Source organism: Eptesicus fuscus, chromosome 21, assembly GCF_027574615.1.
Source record: "Eptesicus fuscus isolate TK198812 chromosome 21, DD_ASM_mEF_20220401, whole genome shotgun sequence".
Lineage (NCBI taxonomy): Eukaryota > Metazoa > Chordata > Mammalia > Chiroptera > Vespertilionidae > Eptesicus > Eptesicus fuscus.
In genome coordinates, this window is record NC_072493.1 from 36,534,112 (window position 1) to 36,551,736 (window position 17,625).

At 49.9% G+C, this 17,625-nt stretch overlaps 1 protein-coding gene across 2 annotated transcripts in view; it reads left to right on the forward strand.

Annotated features, from left to right (window-relative positions):
- Window positions 1-2,908: 2,908 nt before the first annotated feature.
- Window positions 2,909-17,625, forward strand: part of PAK4 (p21 (RAC1) activated kinase 4) — a 49,051-nt gene continuing 34,334 nt past the window's right edge. For both annotated transcript variants that reach the window (XM_028142733.2, XM_028142735.2), the window contains exon 1: window positions 2,909-3,026. The gene's annotated coding sequence lies outside the window, so the exon portion shown is untranslated. The remainder of the gene's footprint in view (window positions 3,027-17,625) is intronic.

Below are 17,625 nucleotides of genomic sequence, written 5' to 3' on the forward strand. Positions count from 1 at the left end.
TGTGTGTGTGTTTTTTAATGGAAACTCTGTAAGGATAAAGAGTTCAAAAGTGTGCAAAACCAAGAATGTTTAATGCTGGCGAGGATACTTTATGTAAAGGTCGTATTTCCTCTGAATGCCGGTGCGAGTGTGAACTGGATCCCTGTAACACAATTTGGCAATGTGTGTCCCAGGCCGTGTGGAGGCAGCAGAGGGCAGTTAGCGAGTGCCTGGGAGTCAAAGCTGGGGATGAGTCCCAGCTCCGCCCCTTAGCTTGTGAGACTTTGAGCAAACAAAATTACTTCTGTAAGCCTCAGTTTCCTCCTCTGGGAAACAGGGGTAGTCATAGCTACTGCTGTTAAAATTACATGGCCTGGCACCATGCACAGAAATGCTAGAACATGGAAACTGCTACTATTATTAAATCTTAAAAATGTGCATTTCTTCTGACCCAGCAGTTCCATTTGTGATGATCTATTCAAAGGAAATAATGGTAATAATTATTATTATTTCCTTTTTTATTTATTGATTGGAGGGAGAGAGAGAGAAAGAGACTTGTTCCATTCATATTATGTATGTGCCCTGATGGGGGATTGAACCCACAATCTTGGCATATCAGGATGACACTCTAACCTACTGAGCTACCTGGCCAGGGCCAAAGGCAATAATTACTGATGTGCACAAATATTTGGCTGCTTTGATTTATTTGTGGGGAGAGATTATTTATAGTGGCAAAATATTTATCACAGCTTAGAAGGTCAACAAGAACAAGACTAATGGTCGCCCTGGCCCCATTGCTCAGTTGGTTGACGCATCCGCCCAAACACCAGAAGGCCGGTGTGCAGTTCCTGGTCAGGGCACATATCCAGGTTATGGTTAGGTCCTGGTTGGGCATGCATACAGGAGGCAGCCAATAGGTGTTTCTCTCTCACATTTTACATCAATGTTTCTCTCTGGGTGAGGATTTAAAAAAAAAACAACCCAAAAAGCTAAAACTAATGAACTTGAACTAATGAACTTTTTAAACAGGGGGCTAGTTCACTGTCCCTCAGACCGTTCGAGGGCCGGACTATAGCTAAAAAAAAAAAAAACACCTATGAACAAATTCCTATGCACACTGCTAAGTCGGCTGCTAAGCAGGACAGGCAGCGGCGGCAAAAACACCCGGCGGGCCCGATAAATGTCCTCGGCGGGCCGCATGTGGCCCGCGGGCCGTAGTTTGAGGACCCCTGATCCTGAAGAATACTTAATGGCATGGGAAGATATTGGTGGTATTTATACCCTTGTTTAAAAAGATGCAAAATTCTTTACTATTTTTTACATATTTAAAAATTTTCAATGATAGTTGACATCCATTATTATATTAATCCAGATGTACATCATAGTGGTTAGACATTTATATAACTCACCATGCGATCCCTTTCATACATAGTTATTACAATATGATTGACTATATTCCTTATGCTGTACTTTACATCTCCATGACTATTGTCTGCCTACCAATATATGCTTCTTAATCCCTCACTTTTTTTACCCAGCCCCCCAAACCCCACTCCCATCGGGCAACCATCAGTTCGTTCTCTGTAAAAAGATACAAAATTCCTTGTAAATGTGTGTTTCTGGTTCTATTTTAAAATGTAGTTAAAAATACAGAAAAAAACTGACTCATCATGCATTTATTCATTCATTGCTTCCGAAGACATTAATTAAATGCCTATTATGTGCTAGACACCGTGCTGGGGCAGGGGAGATGCATTAAACATTTAAGAGTATCTCTGAGGAGATGGGATTACAATTCATCCAACTATCCATTCAACAAATGTTTATTGAGCATCTAATCTACATGCCAATAATGCCAGGCACTGGGCATGCACAATGAACAAAACACAAAAAATCCATGCTCTCATGGAGCTGACATTCCAGCAGAGGAGACAACTAAAAATCAACAACTATGAATAGCTAATTATCCAGCATGTTAAAAGGTGCTTTGAGCAACAGAAAATAAGAAAAAACAGGCAAGGTAAGGGATTTACTAGCATGTAAGAGGAATATTTGCTGCTGTTGTTAGGGTGGGAGGAACAGTCCCATGGACAAGGTGTCATTTGAGTAAAACCCTGAAGGAGCAGAGGGAAGGAGCCGAAAGAATACCTGGGGGAAGAGTGTATTTCAGATAGGGGGAACAGCCAATGCAAAGACCTTGAAGTGTAAGAGCACCTGATATTTTTCTGGAAGAGCAAAGGCCTGGAGACCAGTGAGTGAAATCATAGAACACGTTGTCCGAGTTTAGTTTATGATTTCTGGTGCGGTGTTTTGTATTTTCATATGTGCATATATCAAATTAATTACGATTAAAAGTTTATTTAAAAGGTTAAGATCAAATAGAGTCTTGGTTCCAGGTAAAGTTCCCGGACTCAGACAGACAGACCGTCGTCCAAAACTCATTATTTACTTCTGGTAATCCCAGACCCCTCTGAGCCTCAGTTTCTTTATCTGTAAAACGGTGATCAATAATACAACCGGGGTGTAGTGAGTATTCAGCAAGACAGTGCCTTGCTGGGTGTCTGGCAGATAGCAAATGCTTAAGAACTGTTTCTGGTCATTATTGTCCCATTACTGCCTTCCAACCCCTAAACTTCTTTCCGGGGAAGGTGGGAATGACTATTACCAGCGAATAGTCATTTCCCCTTTAAGAACGAGAGTGGGCTGGGATCCAGCCTCCCCGCACCTTTTCCAAATTTCCCAATCCCAGCTTGGCATTTTCCGCCCGAAGGTCTCCGATTGGACAATCTGCACCAATCAGAGGCTGGAGCGGGCGCTGCCAGCCGCTCAGCTCCGCCCCTAAGCGGGCCCTGCCCCCTACCCGGTCAGCCCTGTTGCTATAGGGACTGGTGGGCGGCGAAGGGGGAAAGCCCCGGATGTTCGTTGGGGATTCAACATGGCGGCGGCAGTGGCCGCGGTGGCGGCGGCGCATGAGACCTGAGGGCGACGCGAAGGCACGGAGTTCCGAGCCGAGCAGCTAGGCCGCGAGCGTCTACGGCGTCGAGCCGGTAGGATAAGCAGTCTGGCCAGGGTAATGGGGTGGTCGGGGCGATGGCGGTGGGAGAGGGTTAACGTAAAGAGGGGGCGGGGCCGCTGGGGTCAAAGTTCACTCGTGGAGGGAAGGGTCGTGCCTGGTGTCAGGGTCGAAGGTAGAGGAGGTCAAAGGTCAAACTTACGAAGGGGGTGTGGCCGGGAGTAGCGCAAAGTTCGAAATTTAAAGTGGGGGCGTGCTAGAGGGGGGTGGGGCGAGTGTCAAAAAAGGGGTTCGAAATAATAATTGGAGGAGAGGGTGCGCCTCCGATGGTCAAAGGTCACAATCTTAGGGGGATAAGGGGACAGGTGGAAGGTTATGGCAGCAACCAGTGGAGCAGATGAATGAGATTTAGGTTGGGGGGCATCTTTTATGGGATCAAAGGTGAGGCATGGACAAAGGGGAGAAATCATGTTTCCAAGGGTCAGAAGTTAAAACCCAAGTGGGACATATTGCCCGGGTGGGGTGGGGGACAGGACATCTAAGAGAGAGGTCAAAGGTGATCTTTGGTGGGGGAGAGGGGAGCCCCCTTCCACAAATAATGACAATAATAGCAGTCATAAAGCACTGTGTGTCAGACCCTGTTCTAAACGCCTTATGTATTGAATCCTGACTACACCCCTGTGGGGTTGGTGCCCTTCCTAAAGGCTGGCTTGCCCAGGGTCACCTAATGAGGAAGTTGTGCAGCTGGGATTCGACCTCTGAAGTTCTGGGCTGAGTTCTATGCCCTACTGCCTCTTAAGTAATCACAATATTGGTTAATATTTAATTTGGGTTAACACAGTGCTCAGTGCCCTGTGTGCCTGGTCTTATTATACCACAACCTTGTGAAGTGGGTACTAAATAGGCCCACTTTACAGACAGAAAAGTGAGGTTCAGAGAGCTTCTGCTAAGTCACAGGCAGAGTCCAGGCTGGGTCTGACTCCCAGAGCTCCTTCCCCTGATCACTACATTGCAAATTGCTGAAGGTCTGTCTTTTTAAAAAAAATATATAAATATATATATGTATATATATATATATATATATATATATATATTTATTTATTTCAGAAAGGAAGGGGGGAGAGAGAGAGAGAGAGAACCATCCGTGATGAGAGAGAATCATTGATTGGCTGCCTTCTTCTCCCTCCCTATTGGGGAACGAGCCCACTACCCGGGCAAGTGCCCTTGATCAGAATCAAACCTGGGACCTTTCAGTCCATAGGCTGACGCTCTATCCACTGAGCCAAACTGGCTAGGGCTGAAGGTCTGTTTTTGGAAGCAGAGACTGGGCAAGGCTGGGCCACTCCCTGAGCAGGAAAGGATTGTCTGGTTAGCCTCCATGGAAGGGTGTGATCTGGGAAGAGAGGTTCCCCTGGGCTTATGGGGTGGGGTGTTTGTGGGTGGCCTGGAGTCCAAGTATGTCTAATGGGCTTCTGGCTGGGAGGGTGTCCTTGGGTGGTACCCTGTACAAAATTGGGTGTTTTCTGTAACTTAAAACCCTAAGCTCTCATCATGGTCCTCAACTGCTCCCACCTCATTTCCTACTGCTCTCCCCATTCCTCGCCTCAGGCCAACCACATTGGCCTCTCTGCTGTTCTTCAACTCTGTAGACTTACACCTGCAGGTCTGTGACCTTCTTGTTCTCTGTGCCTGGAATCCTTTCCCACCCTGCCCCTCTCATTTGTCACTCACTCACAGCCCTACCAGGACCACCCAGCTCTCCCTGCCCTCAGACACTCTTTTTTTTTGTTTGTTTTCTCCCCAGCCCTCACTCTGTCCTTACCTTGGCTGTCAGCCTCGCCCACTAAAATGTGAGCCCCTCCTTGGGCAGAAATTGCTCCATGTTGCTCTTTCCCTGAATCCCCACCTGAAGCGCTGCCTGGCTTGCAGAGGATGCTCTGTTGGTGGGGGTTGAATGTTGGGTACTGTGCTGGGTGCGGGAACTGTAGCAGTGGACCAGACACATGGAGCCGCTGGGGCTCTGTGTCCCTTGGTCGGAGAAGACATAATCTGCGAGGACGTGTTCAGGAGCCAGGAGAGTGCCCGGACCCTGGGCCCCAACCTGGGCTGGGGACTGTGTCCTGGGAACATCCCCTGGGTAAGTTCTGAAGGATGAGTAGGACGAATGGGAAGTGGCAAACCAGGCAGAGGGAAAAGTTCTGTTTGTGAGTGGAGGTCAGGGGGCTTGTAGGTCACAGGCAGCCTGTAGGCTTACGCCTGCAGGCCTGTGTGAGACCACTAGGGTGTCAGTCTGGGAGGGGGATGGAGCCGAGGTGGATGAATAGCTTCCTGTGCCTGGAGCTATGAGGCAATACTAGGGAGTAGTTCGGAAAGCAGACCCTGGAGCAGGGATGCCGGGTTCTCACCCCGCTCCATCACTCACAGATTGTGACCGTGGGCAGCTTAACTTTTCTGGGCCTCAGTTTCCTCTTCTGAAAAATGGGCCTAATGATAGTGGCTACCTCACAGAATTGCTGTGAGGATGCACAGTGTGCAGTGTGCCCAAGGCCTGGCACACAGTAGGTGCTGTGTATGCACTAATCTTGATGTTGCTGCTGCTCCTGCTACCTTAGAGATGATGGAGGGGCCTCTGTCTGCCTGCCTCCTGGCTTTCTCTGGCAGCCACCCCATCCCTGGCTCTGGCGGTGTCACTGAGTGGGTGGACTCTCCAGGCAGCCTTGTGAGGCCAGCCCGGCCCTTGTGGTACAAGCTCACTCAGCATCTCAGGGCTCAGCACAGGCAAGGAGCGGTGGGGCTTGGCATTGAGGACCCAGGTTCTGGTCCCTGCCCTGTCACCAGCCGTAGGACCTTGGGCAAGAGATTTCTTATGTGCCAGTTTTGTTCCTTATGATACATTTTAGACTATCAAAAAAAGTAGCCAGTTTTGTTCCTTATGATACATTTTAGACTATCAACAAAAATAGAGTTTTCAATATACCAGAACACCGACATCTCCAGCATCCGGCCTGGGACAGAATATGTAGTGGATGCAATTAAAAGCCCACCCCTCCCAGTCCTCCCTGCCAGTGGCTGCTCCTGTCCTGGAATTTGGTGTATAGCGTTTCTCTGCAGGCTGTCACACTTTTGCTGTCCTTAATTATATTCACAAATTCTAGAGCAATAGCTCTCAACCCCGGCTGCACATTGCTACGTATTGTAGTCACCTGGAGAGCTTTCAAAACCCTGTTGCCCAGGCCCACCATAGATATTCTGGCCTGGGTTCCTGGTCTGGGGCGGGGCCAGCAATAGTATGAGGTTCTCATGGCCCGCCAGGGTTGACCACCACCATTTTACAGGTCATGTAAATGGGTCACGATGAGCAGCCTGCTTCTATGCAGCATTAGGGTATTTCTTTGTGTGGATGTGTGTAGGTCTAGGGCAGTCATTCGTTTTCCTTGCTGTCGAGTGTTTCTTTTTGTGATTTCTGCCACACAGGAGTTCACTTTTCAGTGGCCATTTAAGTGGTTTCCCATTGGGACTGTAACAAACAGCACTGCAGTGAACCTTCTAGAAAGGGGTTCCTTTTATACTATCAATGGCCAGAGTCTCTCTTGGCACATGTCTTGCTTGCCTTCCAAATTGCTTTCCTAAATGTTTGTACCAGTGTGCTTCCCAATAGGACTTGCGGGTTCCCTTTCCTCTGCGTCCTGCTTTGGTCACTTTTGTGGCTCTTGCTGAGATGGTTTATTCAGTCATGAGATGGTAGGTTTTATGGCCTCCCAGGCTGGTGGGGCACAGTTGGGGAGATGGTTCATGTGATGGGCTTAGGTGGGGCCTGACAAGCACCGCTGAGCCCCAGAGGGCTTCGACCTTTGTCTTCTAGGGCATCCAGGACAGTGACTGCAACTTGGACCCAGCTCTCCTTGGGGGCTTCTCCCGGGGCTGACAGTTGGGGAAGGAAACTATACAGCCTTGAACCTCCTCAGGAAGGAGGCAGGGAAGGAGAAGGTGAAGCTTGGAAGGGAAGGGCAAAGCCTTGCCACACTCATGTGTCTGACCATTGGTCCCAGTGGTGACCAACACAGCCATTGTCCCATCCCTCTTTCCATGGCCCATTGTATTATAGTACAACTAGAGGCCCAGTGCATGACATTCTTGCACGGGTGGGGTCCCTAGGCCTGGCCGATGATCAGGGCCTATCGGGGCTGTCTCGCCCAGTCCTGATCAGGACGGGGCCTGCCGGATGGAGCGGGGGAGGGACCAGGGGAGGTTGGCTGTGGGAGCGCACTGACCACCGGGGGTAGCTCCTGCATTAAGCGTCTGCCCCCTCGTGGTCAGTGCGCATCATAGCGACTGGTCGACTTGTCGTTGGGGTCGTTCAGTTGTAACTGTCGCTTAGGCTTTTATATATAGATGAAAGAGACAGACTTGTCCTCAGGTAGTGACAGCCCAGAGTGGTCAGGGCTGGGATAGGGGAGGCACATGGACTGTAGGAATCCAGAGGAGGTGCCTGTCACAGCCTGGGGAGTCATTGAGAACTTTCTGGAGGGAACATCTGATCAGCAAGAGTGAGACAGGCCTACAAAGAATACAACAGTTAGTGAGTATGGAAAGTACAAAGGCCCTCAGGTCCAAATTAGTTTGGGATGGTCAAGTATCATCAAGGAGGCCAGTGTGGCAGTGGCGGCAATGAGATTGGGGAGGTGGGGAGGATGTGGAAGGTAGAGCAGGTGCTTTCAGATTGAGGGAAGGATGGATTTCATTTTGTGTGTAATGGGGAGTCATTGGAGGGCTTTAAGCAATGTCTGGTTTCCTTTCATAAAGATTTCTCAGGCTACCCTGTGGGGAACTGATCATGGAGGGCAGCGGCAGGGAGATCCGAGGGGAGGTACTGTGATAGTTGAATAGAAGAGGGGGCATAGGACGAGGGTGGCAGTGATGGAGGAGGGTTCTATGTGCTGGCCAAGATTTATACACATTAACTCATTTGATCTTCACGACAACCTACAAGGTAGGTACTGTTATCATCCCCATTTTAGAGATGAGTAAACTGAGATCCAGAGAGGAATGAGACTTGTCTAAGGTCACACAACAAGCAAGTGGCAGAGGTAGGACTTAAACTCCACACCTTTGGGCTCCAGAGTCGCTGCTTGTTGTGGTTACTTGCAATGATTTGGAAGTGTTTTTTGTTTTTGTTTTTAAATACGTTTTTATTGATTTGAGAGAGAGAGAGGAAGGGAGAGGGACAGAGAGATAGAAACATCGATGAGAAATGTCAATCGGCTGCCTCATGTACACCACCTACTGGGGATTGAGCCCGCCACCAAGGCATGTGCCCTGACTCGGAATCAAACAGTGATCTCACGGTTCATAGGTTGGCACTCAACCACTGAGCCACACCGGCTGGGCCCAGGATTGGGAGCCTGTTCAACCTGCATCGTTTCTGGACTCTGGGTCCCTACCTCCCTCAGGGACCCCCACAACCCTCTTCCCTTTTTTGTCTATCACCTCACCTCTCCTTGTCCTGCTGGCTCACAGTGAGCCAGACTTCCTGGCCAGACGCAGCTTGGGGTGTCCCCAGCAGCTGTTTCTCCCATCAGCCGAGCCGGGTGGCCACAGATGCAGCCAGCAGGAAGCAGTCTCCTTCCAAGGCACAATTAGGGAAATGGGACCCTTCCCGCCCCAACCACCCATCCGGGGCTGGGGCTTATTGTCTGCCAGCTGCCTTGGCCCACAGGAAGGGTGGGGGGGCGGGGGCAAGGAGGGTCAGCAGGGGAGCTTTCCTAAGTCCCAGGGAGCCAACCATGGCAGATTCGGCAGAAGCCACTATTCACTGTAGCCTGTCCCATGGGGCCCTCTGGTCCCACCCTGACCTTCCCCAGGGTGCGAGGTGATCTGCTGCCGCCCTCAGGGGCAATAGCAACTTCTCTGCCAGGGCCACACAGGCCACACACATCCTTCAGCCTGAGCCCACTTTCCCCAGCTGGGGCCCCTGAGGAAGAGACATTCGTAACCTGTTGGGAGGATTGGAGGAGGTAAGGCTATAGAGTGCTTAGCACATTGCCTGGCACACGGTAAGCGGGGGTAGGTATCCACCTCACCTGCTCCCAGCCTCTAGTGACACTGCACTAGCCCTAGCTCCCTGCTTACCAGGCGCTGGATCGTGCTTTATGGCCATCAGCACAGTGGCACCACCCGCAGACCCTGAGGAGGAGGTGTTATTAACCTCATTTCTCTTTTCCTGCACTTTAATTTTAAGAAGACACATTTTTGCTCCATGTGCATGTATTATCTATTCTCCTAAGTAATCACTGAAACACTGAGCCCCGCACAGAAGGGCATACAGTGACAAGGACGCCTCTTTCCCATTCTGGCTGGCCGGCCCTTTCCCAGAGGCAGCCATTGCTCCCAGTTCTCTTTTTTGTGGTATTTGTTCCTACATATGTTCTCCCCCTTGGTTTTTACTCCAGTGGAGCCAACTTCCCATGTTCGTATTCTGTCCTGCCCCCTTGCATTTTTCATTTTTGTTGTTGTTGTTGTTAAGTTCGTATTCTGTCCTGCCCCCTTGCATTTTTCATTTTTGTTGTTGTTGTTGTTAAGTATATTTTTATTGATTTCAGAGAGGAAGGGAGAGAGAGAGAAAGATAGAAACATCAATGATGAGAGAGAATCATTGATCGGCTGCCTCCTGCACGCCCCCTACTGGGGATGGAGCCTGCAACCCAGGCATGTGGCCGTTACCAGAATTGAACCTGGGAGCTTTCCATCTACAGGCCGACGCTCTATCCACTGAGCCAAACCAGCTAGGGCAGCATTTTTCACTCTTAAGTTCTGTGTCAGGACAGAGTGCTTCCTTGTGCTCGCGGTGGCTGTCATGTTCCGTGGCATGCAGATGGCCATTCAGGCCCTTCTGGGCTTTCCCTCCTCTGAACAGGGCTGCGCGTGCCTGTGAAACAGCTGTGGATTCTGGAGTTGGGCTGGGGTCCAGTAGCTTGCCAGCGGTGTTCTGGCCTTCCTGAGAGCATGTGCCCCTTTCTACCCCCCATCCCAGTGGCTGATGGCACCAAGATTTCCTCACATGCTGGTCACGTGGACAGGGTGTTATCTGATGCTTCAAACTTTGCCTGTCAGATAGGTACCAAATGACTCTTGTTGTGGCTCTGATTTTAATATGAGTAAAGTCTTTGTGTTTACTGAAAGCCACCTGAGCTTCCTTTTCTGGGAGCTGTCTATTCGTGATATTTTTACTTTACCTGAGAAGGCATAGACTGGAAACCCCACAGCAAGTAAGCCTGACTCCAACTTGAACCCAGGCTTACCTGGCTCCAATTTGTAGCTCTTTTTCTCCCCTCCCCCCTTTCCTATTTGTAGCTCTTAACCTGTCTGACACAGTGGAGGGCATGGACTCTGGAGCCGGCTTTGCCACTACTGGCTGTGTGATCCCAGACAAGTCACTTCACCTCTCTGTGCCTCAGTGTCATCTGTAAAATGGGATGTTAATGGTATCTCTTCATAGGGTTGTCTTGAGGTTATAAATGCATAATCATCAGGCAGAATGCATAGCAAGTGCTCAAAGACAGTTATCTGCTAGCATTACTACTCAGTATTAGTCTATATTGTAGTGTTCACAGAAAGTACTATTCTTTCTGTGAACGAACCTATTGGATCTTCCCAGCACCCCCACGTTGTAGGTGTTACTATTCCCCTTTCATAGGATAAGAAATTGAGAACCTGGGAGACTTGCCTGGGGTTGCAGAGCCAGCAGGGCTGGGATTTGGCCCCAGGCTGCTGGCTGCCCAGTCTGGCTCCAACCACTATGGCACACCACCTGTGCTACCCCCTTAACGAAGCCCCCCTCCCGCCCCCTCTGTTGTGTCCTCAGTCCAGGCAGGCTGCAGCAGAACTATGAAGGGGAACGCCTTGACAGGTGGGGTCATCAGGCAGGGTCCCCACATAGGGCCTCCCTCTTGGGCCCTCCCTGCTTCCTCTCCAGGTGTCCCAGCCTGGAAACTCCTGATAAAGCAGCATTGTGCTATGGTTTCGGCTGGCTTTCCCAGCCTGGTTTCAGCCACTCCCACACCAGAGAAGTAGCCCGCTGTCCTGGGCCTCCCCCCACCTCTCCTCCTCTCTCTCTGCCCTTCCCTCCTCAGTGCTGGGAATGGGGAGAAAGTAGGACATTGCAGGAGGGCAGGGCTCTTCTGTATATCAGCCGCCAGGTGAGGATTCCCCCAGGGAGTTCTGCCTCCTGTCTCCCTCGGGACCCCTCCTCTGCTGCCTGCGGGGGCCTCCACAGCCCTCTTCCCCTTCCCCCACACTTCCACAGCATCCTGGCCCCAGGTTATTTGACTCTGAAATGCCGTGTATATATACACATAGAAAAGTGCCTAGTGCACACGTCAGTTTGATAGATAATGACAAGGTGAACAGACACTTCACCCACCGCAGCAAGGTAAAGACAGAGAGCTCAGCATCCTAGAAGCCCCCATCACCCTCTTGATCACAACTCCAGTAGTAATCACTCCCCTTATCTTGGGAGTCACCATGTCCCTGTTTTTCCGGGTAGCTTTTACCAGGTGTGCATCCCTGAATTCTAGAGTGCCACCTTGCCTGCTTTTGAACTTCACATAAATGGGATCCTTTGCATGCCCTTGTTTGTGTCTACCTTCTTTCATCCTCTGTCCCCATGGTTGCATCTATTGTCAGTTCATTCACCCTCCTTGCTGTATGATATTCTACGCTGTGAACAACCATAACTTAGTTCTCTGTCTCCTGCTGTGCAGGTGTGAACATCCTCTTTGAATGTGCCCACTGGTGCGTGTGTGCACGCATCTCTCCAGGGAATAGGTGCAGGGTGTGTTGCTCCGGGCAGAGGGTAGGGTATCATCACCTTTAGTGGACACCGCCCTACAGATTTCCAGAGTGCTTGTACCTGTGTACACGTCCAATCCTCACCAACACTTGGTTTGTCAGACTTTTGAATGAATCTTGAAACATTTTATATTCTGTTCATCTGCAAAAGTAACATGTGCATGTTATCATTGAGATGAGTCCTTTGTGTCATTTTCTCCTCCCTGTGTTCCTGTCCATGCCAGCTCTTACCTGTCCTACCAACAGGAGTCAAGTGCTTATTCCTGGATAAGCCCTGTGCTGGGGCCACGGGGCCCAGAGTTGAACACAACAGGCTCTCTCACTGAGCTCAGTCCTAGTAGGGGACACAGAGACAGGTAAAAAAGCCCCATCTTCCCTCAGTGGCCTTGTTTGGGTAACAGGCACCCCATCCATCCTCTTAATTGGGCCAAGAATCTGGTATCATCCTGACTCATCTTGCCCTTTTCCTCCATATCCACGAGATCAGGAAAGCCTGTTGCTCTACCTTCAGAATAGAACCTGGTGCCTTTCCCTCTTCTTTATTGTTACCCCCAATTCAACCCACCCTCATCTCCCCCCTGGGCCATTCAGCAGTATCCTCCCTCCTCCCTTCCCTGCTGGCTCCATAGTCTGCCCTCACAGAAGCCAGAGGGAGCCTGAGTCAGATCATGACCCTTTCCTGCTGGGGACCCTCCCGTGGCTTCATTTCTCTTAGGAAACGCCTCCAAGGCCCCACAAGATTCTTGTCCAGTTTTTCTTTTCCCTTTTGTTAATCCTCACCCAAGGATATTTTTTCCATTGATTTTTAGAGGGAGTGGAAGGGTCGGGAAAGAGAGAGAGAGAGAGAGAGAGAGAGAGAGAGAGAGAGAGAAGAAACATTGATGAGAGAGAGAAACATTGATGTGAGAGAGACGCATTGACTGGTTGCCTCCCGCACGCACCTGACTGGGGCCAGGGGTTGAATCTGTAACCCAGGTACATGCCCTTGACCAGGAATGGAACCCGCGACCCTTTGGACCCCAGGCCAACGCTCTAACCACTGAGCCAAACCCATCAGGGCTGGCCCGGCTTTTCTGCTCACCACTGCTGTACCATTCCTAGAGCAATCTAGGCTAGGTCCTGTCTCAGGGCCTTTGTTCATGCTGCTCTTTCAGTAATTTATCTCTCTCTTGCCCCCCACCTTCCCCTGCTTGATTTTCTCTGTAGCACTCATCATTACTACTTACATTACATTATACTTTGTGGTTCTGTTGGTTTATTGTCCCCACTGTCCATAACTTAGCTTACTGTGTCCCTTTGCTATATTCTCAGAGCATGATGTGTAGTAGTCGCTCAGTAAACACTGGTGGACGAATGTGAATGAATGAATGAGCTATAATAAGTGGTGAGTGTCATTGCCAGAATGTAGGATGGGGGACCCGCCCTGGGTGAGGAGTACAGAGCAGGCTTCCTGAGGAGGAAATGGCACTTGCAGTTACCTTAGAGAGGAGGAGGGAGGGGCACTGGTGGCTGACGGAGCTGCCTGTGCAGGGGTCTAGGCGGGAGCATGCAGGGGCACTTGAGGACCTGAAGAAAGACTAACATCAGTGTCAGTTCTCCACGTGGTCTGGATTCGAATGTTGACAGCTACTCAAGCCTCTCTGTGTCTCAATTTCTTTCTCTCTCTGGACCTGAGGTTACTCTGATGTCTGGGCATCTCTGAAGTTCTGCTCCTAACAGAATTTCCTTAGGGCCTGGCATGAAAATGTGAATATGATTGTTTTCTTTTTCTTCCCACAAATTCTCTGGAGTGCCTGGCCTTAGTGGCTTCCAGGGACACAGTGGTAGATAAACAGACCCAGTTGCTACCCAATTTGGAGCCTGTCTCTTGGACTCTCAGCCTTCTGAGGCACCCCTGTCTGGAGGCAGGAGAAGGCCTGAAATAATCTTGGGCCTGGGGAGTCTTTATTCCTTAGGCTGATTGATTATAAGGAAAACAAATTGAGGGTTTGCATGTGCCAGTGACCCGCACAGCACTACCACCCTTCTGCCTAATCTTTCCTGGCATCCCAGAAAGTGGCTACGACCATCGGACCTGTCTCACGGAAGAGGAGGGTGAGAGTGACACCAGTGCTGTGTGCTTGGCCCGCCCTGCAACCTGGTGCCGAGCAGATGTGGTGGCATCTCCTTGTGGTGCTAATTTGCACTCCCCTGGTGGCAGGTCAGGTGAAAGATCCACATGTTTTCGAACACCCCGAGAGCCTGTCCTGTGAAGTACCCCTTCATGTCGCGTGCCTGTTTTTCCCTTGGGCTGTCTGCGTGTTTATTTATCTCTTTGAGTTAAATCCTAGATTCTGGAGGAGAGCCTTTGTTTCTAAGATGTTACACTATCTTCTCCCAGCCTGCAGCTTGCGTTTTCACTTTTTAAAATTGTCTTGATGAACCGAAGTGCTTAATTTTAATGTCAAATGTGTCACTCATTTCCTTTGTAGTTTTATGGTTCTGCTTTTCTATTCGTTCTGGAATTGGTGTGTGTGTGTGGTAGGCATCCAGTTTTATATTTTCCACCTAGACCCCCATTTATTAAAAACAGACCACTTTTCTCCACCGCGGCCCTGATCATAAGTCATGTCTCTGTGTAAGGGGGCCTGTTTCTGGGGGCTCTCTTCCTTCCTCACTCTGTTTTTCTATCTTTATTCCCGTAACAATACCACACTGTCCGAATTTCCATAGTTACAATAAGCCTAGATCTGGGGAAACAAGCCCTTCCACTGTCTTGGCCATTCTTGGCTTTTTGTAATTTTGTTTAAACATTAGATAAGCATCTGTCACATACACAGATATGGCATCACTTCTTTCATTCCATGAATGTGGTCTATATTTGTCTTTTCTGGTGTCTCTCAGAGAAGTGTCATAGTTTTCCATCACAGTCCTTATCACCTCTTGTTGGATTATTTTTAAAATACATTTTTATTGATTTTAGAGAGGGAGAGGGAAGAGAGATAGAAATATTAATGATGAGAGAGGATCACTGATTAGCTGCCTGCTGCACGCCCTCTACTGGGGACCGAGCAGCGGCAGGGCCCACCTCCCCCATTCCCTGCTTCCTCCCTGGTACCATCCTGGGCCCTGGCAGAGGGCAGGCAGGGTGCCTGCAGAGGAGGTTGTAATTTTCCTGAATGACTTTAAGCCTAATGAAAGGTTTTGCTTGACTAATCAGTTTATGGTTTAATTATCTGGAACAGGCTCAGGAATACCGGGGGTGGCAAGACTGGTATACCCCAACACCCTTCAGTGGGCCAGTTGGGCTTCTCCATGCCTGTGAGAGAAGATGTGGAGGGCAGCAGGTGCGGTTGAGGTTAGAATGGGTCCCTTTCTGCTTAGAATCCTTCCACAGCTCTGTTGCCCAGGGAGGAGGCCAGGACCCAGTCCCTCCGCTGGTCCATAAGGCCTGCTCCCTTCTGCTTGCTGGCTGCATTCATACCTGGCTGGCCTTTGTTTAGTGCTCTCACTTCATTTATTCTTTGGGTCTTGGCCTGAAGGTCACTACCTCTGGGAAGTCATGTCAGCTGCCCCGCCAGCCAGAGCAGGTCCAGAGCAGGTGATAAGCTCCACCCTCCCCTTGCCTGCTGTCAGGGTTACTCATTACACCACTGATAAGTGCTTCTCAAAGGGGGTGCCTGGGCTGGGCCCTATGGCTTAGCACTTGAGTTGCAGGGGACCCAAGAGGAGAAGCGGTTCAGGACTGGTGCTCCTACGTGAGGGCTGGAGTGGGTGTTCAGGCCTGGAGGACTGTGCTGGCTGAGGTCTTTCTTCAGGGAGATGCCTAGCTGGACTGGACTGGACTGAGGATGGGCTCCTGGGAGTTAGTTGAAGGGGGAGGGGACCTGGAGATGGCTGTGCCAGGCCTGGCTTCATTCCTTGCATTCCTTAGCAGGCCCCAGACTCTTGGTGTCCTAAGGTGGGGGAGGGTGGACAGGCAGAGAGGGGCCTTCTGGGCTATTGACCCTGTCCCTCCCCTCCTCTCCCCTCCTTGTCCCTCCTTCTGCCTGCCTCATCAGTGTGTCCAGTCCCTCCTCAAGCCCCCTCATCCCACACTCACCCTTGGCTACACATTAGTCACCTGGTGGGGCCTCTGTACAGGGACCCAAGCACAGACTGTTTGAATCCAAATCTCTGGCTGTGGGTCCTGAGTGTTGGTTTTTTTCCTTAAAGCTCCCGGGTGACTCTAATGTGATACTGAGCTGGGATAAAAGCCACTGGTCTACAGCAAACATGTATTCGCTTTTGTGATGTTCAGGACACTTCTCTAGGCGTCTCACATGGCGTGATTAGGTCATGTCCCCCTCACAGGCACACTATAGGAAGATATTACTCCCATGTTATGCATGAGGCCATGGGAGGCCCAGAGAAGGCTTCCTTCTGTCCCTGGCGGTGCAGCCTCTGCCACTGTCCTGTCTCCCCCCACCCCCATCCCTTGTCTGGACTGCATCTCTCTGTCTCCCCACCTTCTGTCTTTCTCCCTGTCTCTCTCCCTTCTTCCCACCCTCAATTTTCACTCTCCCCACCCTCACCCCACCCCTGTCCCCCAGCGGAAGCTTTCCCAGGCTTCCCGTTTAGAGCCAGGATCCCCCTGATGCCACAGAAGGGAGCTGGTTTCTGCAGGCCCAGGGCAAGGATGGGAAGGATGCAGATGTAATTGTGCGCCAGCCTCCCTCACTGCTTCTGGAGTGCGGGGAGTGGGGGAGGGCACCCATCCTGCTAAAGTTGGGGGTACTGGGGTTGGCTCTGCAACCTTGTCGGGAGGACCATCTAGGCTGGTGAACCCTGACAGATCCTGTGACCCTTACCCTTCCATGGGCCCCAAATTTGGTGTCATCTGTTCCCATTAACATTTCAGGATCCTATGGAGTGGCTGATGGTTTAATTTCAGCAAAGGTTTATGCTAAGATGTGAAGGCTCTGTATCTGGAGCCTTTATCATTTGATGGGAATGAGGGGGAATGAGAGCCCAGTGCTCCCATGCTTGGCAAGGACTGGGGCCCCCAGCTACCTCTGTGACCTTGGGTCAGGCCCTGAGCCCCAGATGTCTCTTCATTAATTCCCACATCTGGAGCAGGAGAAGGATTCTTGCTGCCTCCCAGTTTAGCTGGATGCATTAAGTGAGTCAGTGTGAGTGCGTGTGTGACGCTCAGCAGAGGGCTGCCATCATTATGTCATTATGCTTGCTGTTGCCTCAATTACTGTTAGTTATTAGAGGCAGGTACATGTTTGGATTAATAGTTAAGATTCACGGGGTGAGTGATCCATAATTCTTTGCTATTATGACTAGGTCACATTTCCTGTTGTATAATGTTAAAAGTCTCATAAAATATCATATACTTTAGCTATAAATATTCCAGATTTTCCTACTATAAGAGATAAGGAATCTTTAAAAAAATAGCCACAATACCATTGTCACAGGGAAAAAAAGAAACAAAATAATTCCTTCATCTCCTCACATTTCCCCAATTGTCTATCACCTTTTTTCCAGTTTGTGTGTTTGAGTTGGAGTTGCAGATAAAAGTCAATGCTTTTGGATTTGGTTGGTATGTGTTCTGTAGTCCATAAGATTTACTCCTTCAGTTCTTTTGTGTCCTTGCTGTTTGAGTCATTTATCTTTCAAAGACCTGGCCTTTTGTCTACATCTGGCTGGTGCTTTTTGTGGTGTCATCTTACATGTTCCTCTATCCCCTGTGCTTTTTGTAAATTGGGGCTTAGGTTAGAGACTTGGTTATAATTAAGTTGTGTTTCTTTCATGAACAGTAT